The sequence below is a fragment of the Centrocercus urophasianus genome, unplaced genomic scaffold (genome assembly GCF_019232065.1).
Source record: "Centrocercus urophasianus isolate 14NV4802_14NV808 unplaced genomic scaffold, USGS_Curo_1.0 seq_14, whole genome shotgun sequence".
NCBI classification, from domain to species: Eukaryota; Metazoa; Chordata; class Aves; order Galliformes; family Phasianidae; genus Centrocercus; species Centrocercus urophasianus.
Window position 1 is genome coordinate 25177017 of NW_024884586.1, and position 5266 is coordinate 25182282.

The following is a 5266-nucleotide window of genomic DNA, read 5'->3' on the forward strand; positions in this document are numbered from 1 at the left end:
GAAAAATCTTTGACAATTGCATGGCTAGAATAGATGTCAACAATGGAATTTTCACTATAGATATTTTTAACAGAGAGACCAAGAAATGGCTTGGCAACTGAAGTCTGAACATCTTCCATTCTTCACTGTAGTCCTTAATCCAAAGGGAGTGACATAGTAAAACATTACGAGGAATGATGTTGAGTAGGAGGATGGATTCTGTAACGTGGCCTCATAACTACTAAAACCTGGACTTCAGTCAAAATTTCTGCTCAAGAAAACCACAGATGGCAGATTACCAGTATATTTCAGTTAGAACTATCACTGGATTTGAAATCATTGAGTATGTGAGCCAAGCATACCTCTTTTCCAGTTCTGAAAATAAACGTTATCTTTGGAGAGTTCCTGATTCAGAGTCACATCATACAGTACTGAGTTCATCCCTTCACAACTGAGCAAGGATCCTCTGTGGTTCAGGAGATCCTTTGAAGATGTTTAGTCCATTATTAGAACTAGTGAGAAAAGGCTTTAGTTTTGTCCTGCAGTATGCAGAAAACGCATCTTTCCTGATAAGAGCCAAACCTTCATGTTCAGAGGAAGCTTGAGTACAGTTGCCATTGTTTTATTTCAACTTGTTATTTTTAATGGGATAAGAAATGGAAAAATAAAAAATAAAACTTGCCAAGCTCAATGTAGCTATGTAACATATAAGCTCCTATTAGCCATAGGTTCAGATTTATTTTTTGTTTTATTACTTATCAAAGGTAGTGGCTTACATACCTTGCACTATCTAGATAGCTGTCTTGGAATGTCAAAAGTCGAGGTTGCATCAGCTCTTGACTTTATCCAGGTTGTATGATGTACAATGTCACTATAACAGAGCACTTCCTTCTTTTTTTCTGGGGGAACTTGATTCATAATGAGTTCAACTAGGGAGTAGTGAGATTGAGATAAAGAGACTTACGCAGCAGCTCCTATTTTAGAGAAACAGGTGTTGGCTTTGATTAGAGAAAAATGACATCATCTAAGACAGAGGAGAAAAAAAAAAGCAAAGGGAAAGGAAGGCAAAAATAGAAAAAGTGGCAACTAGACGCAAATACATTTGCACATATAAAGCTGTTCTAATGAGAGCCAAATTGATTTGACATTCAGTGGCAGTTTGAAGCCAAAAAAAGCATAGCAGCCTACAAAAGGCCCAGCTCATTGTTTATGGAGTGTCATACTTCATCATCTGTGAGACCAATAATAGTGATGGGAAGACCTTTAAAAACAGGGAGCTTGCACAGAATGGCTGTGTGGATACTGCTGATGTCAGATCCAATAGAATGATTATGAGATATTTCCTGAATTGAAATCGCAATTATGAGATGAAGTAGATGCTCTCTACAGATTATACCTTTGAAAACAGAATTTGGTACTTCATTAGTGTTCTTGGATATTTTCTTCTAGACAGGCAGAACAACAATACTTATCCTATGTTGAGTAGAGATTGTCTAACACCCAAGAAGAAAAAAACAAAAAAAAAACCCCATAACCTGCAAATGCTGCTTGCACTACATGGAAATTTTCTTTAAGAAAAGGAACTTTGCATAAAATCATGTAAATTTATGTAGGCACTTCTTTAATTCCTATTTCCACAAGTAACTTCTTAATTATTTTTACAAAAAAAATTGTATTGAACTTCTATTAAAATAGTAGACTACTGTCATCAGTATGCTGAGGAATATCTTTTTTCCGTCTCTGCTTTCAGTTAGAATATTTGATGAGGACTGATACGTTTGTTAAATATTGGTGAATACCAACATGAGTAAATAAGCCTTAAGAAAAAAAAAAAAGAAAACACCAAAAGAGAGAGAAGCTATAGTTATAGTCTATAGTTATATGTCTATAGAGTGTGTAGAAAAAAAATCTCTCTCCTCTCTCTGCCTTGTAGCTATGAGATCTGCCTAGATATCGCAATATTGATATTAAATTCTGATATTAATATTTCTGTTTAGATTTCACTGAAAAATCTCTTTCTTTCTTAGGGGGAAATTCAGGTATTTCACTCTTCTGTGTTTCAATACTCTAATAATTCAATGGAATACAAATAGACAGTAATTTACATTAGCGTGTCCTTAATCCCATTTTACACCTAGTATCTAATATGGCTTCATAATTCAAAAGGCACTGCCAGGGTGACCAAACTTACAACAGATGGTACATCTATAAACAAGTAATGGAGAGAGACAGGTTTGGTGGTGATGAGTCTGGGTGAATAAATGAAATATCTTCTTTTACTCATATTAACAAAGTTCAGTTTAACTTTTTAAAATTTTTTTGCAGATTTTTGTCTATTTCCTGTAAATATTTGAGTGTGTGTGTGTTTATGAGGAGGAACATCCAGCAAAATAAAATAAATCGATCAATAAATCAAAATGTTTTAATAAGCATGAAAAGATAAACTTATAACTATATTAAATACCTTATTCTGATACATGTATATATGGTGTACATTAGCTATGAATTATATATGTGGACGTAATTTTTCCTGTGGTAGTTCTATGTTGTGAATTATATGATTGTTTTTCTTTTTCCACATTTGAGAATTATGTGACGCTGGAATAAAACACAAATTTGGATAGTACAAGTTAGATTTCTAAATTCATTCTCTGGTACAACCTGGACGTCCAAGCCTAGGCAATACCTATTCTGACATAGCCTTTATTTCAGTTTTAAGGAGAAATAAGGTTGCTCTTAAGCTGACTGATTTCGTAGTCTAAAGTACTTCAGTGGCGGCATTTAATTTTATTGCATTAAAAATTAAAATACAGTTGTTATGGTAAGCCATTCAACAAGTTGATATCTCTTTTGGTAAATACAAAATCAGTTTGGGATGATCAAAGAAATGCATTGCTACATAGTTTTGCTGGATGTTGTTAAATCATTTAAAATATCACCTTTTAGGATTTAATGTCAGAATTATAACACCACAGAAGTGAATGGGAGCAATTTACATTTTGCTTACAGCTATTGTTTCACACTGTCTGAAGATTCAAGCTATGTCTTTCACTGCTGAGAAACAATGTGATTACATCAAGCAATGTAAACTTCTATAATCCAGTGAAAACAAGAAAAAGACAAATTTCACTTTAGTATATTCAGTCAAGGTTAACCTCAGACCCATATCTGCCATTTTATCAACCATATAAAGAGATAAAAATGATATGACTCGTATTTTACATTGGAACAATCTATTATGGGAAATCATACGTTGTCGAAAATGAACATATAGTCTTTGTGAGAGAGCATAATTACCTGCTGCTCAGACTGGAAGCTTCTTTCCACAACTCTATGCTGTTACTTTAAAAATTGTCCTGCGCTACTTTTATGTTTTCTTTGAAACCTGTGAAAGCAATAGTATGAAATTTTTATATTAAAAAGTAAAAGAGGGAAGCTAAGGAAGCTAATGTATATTATAAAAAAAAAATAAAAACAAAAACATGCAAAATGCAATGAATCAGTTATGTTAACTAAGCCAAAGTATTTTTTCACATATATAGCCACTGTCTGCTTTCCACACAATATCAATACCAAATATTTTTGTAGGAGAAATTCCAAAATCATATTGAAGGATGAATATGTAAGATTTGTATTTTGGTGGAAAATTCACATATCAGATACGCGATTTTTACAAAATAGCCTTTCAGTTCAATTTTCCTACTGGAGAGCCAGGTGTTATGAAGCTGGAAAAATGTTAGATTACAGGATTTGCTTCTGTTAGTCAGAAGGATAAAAGATACCTGATTTTGATGGGAAATTGCTGTGTATATAACAGCCATTTCATCTAGCATAAAGCGGACCAAATGACTATGAGCAGAAAATAACCGAAGAAATAAAGATTTTAGTTTTATTTTGTCTTTCCAACAGTGTGAGTGATAATTTCTGAAACACATTAGCTCAGCAAGTGGTAATTTCTCCATTGCCTTTTATATCTGCACCAGGAAGGGATTTCGCTTTCCCTGGAAACTATGCTTAAGTAAACCAAAACAGTCATTAAATTTGTGGTCAGAGAAAAAAATGTAGGAATTCCCTTTTTGTGCTAATTTACATCAAGTTTGTAACTTTACATAGAACTTTCATTCTGATACGGTTTGGATGGTATAGATAGATGGCTTTTGAATATGTCTTGGCACAAGAAGTTACTTGGCTCATAAAATAAGACAATTTTGTTTTTTGCCTGTGTTATACAAAGATCTGTTAGACTAAGTTGTTTAGAGGCATATTTTCATAAAGAGTTCCCTGCTAGATAACCTTCACTTGTGCCAAACTGTTCATTTTCAAGCTGTGAGTTACTTGACTAAGGCTAGACTTAGATGTCCTTATATGAAACTGTGGGAGGTTCCAAGATGTCTCTCCTATGTGATTAAACCTACCCTTTTTTCCTTTCCCCCCCTTTTTTTTTCCCTCTCTTCTTCCCCCCTTTTTTCTCTTTTCTTTTTTTCAAAAGGCTCTTTCAGAGTAGCACTAGCAGTTCAAACACTGCAGCTGGAAATCAAAAGTTGAAAATGAATTGTTTTGTAGGAAGTTGTTCTGCAAACTGTTCATCTGAATTCTGCTTTCAAGACATACATACACACAATCCACGCACCATTAGAAATCCATGAGTTTCTTGAAAGGAAATGCATGTGGTGAAGCGCATACATTTTGTTGTATGCAGGCTTTGATTAACAGAAAGCATTTTGCATGCATATCTCCATTACTATTCTTCCAATAAGTCATCATGAAGTGTTTAACTGTATTCAGTGGCAATTCTCATTAATTCAAAGTTAAAACCCAAATTAGTTTTTATGGTACAATTCATGTTTCTGGAGATGTCTGAAGTTAAATGAATGATGAATTCCATTTTAAGTAATAAACATCAACTAAGATGATGGGAAAGAAAAAATATTTTAATTTCAAAATTATTAATTTTATGCCATTTTTTGTGTATTTCAGAATTTTTTTTGCTCTGAAAACTGAGTGATTTTTATTTGGTGGTCACTCAGAATAAGTCAGTCAAAGGAAAAATCTTAAAACCAGGCATGTCAAAACACTTCTGATGAGGAATCAATTGCATAGACTTTGCATTATACATTCTAAACAGAGAATATGCCAAGTGTGAGAATATCTTCTGGCAAGACACCTGAACCACATAAAAGCTGATAGATATAATAAAATATTCTACTAAAGACAGGGACCAGTGAGATTTGGTGTTTTACTCGTGTCTCAAACTGTGTAAAGATGAGTAGTATCTTCAGCTTTATGA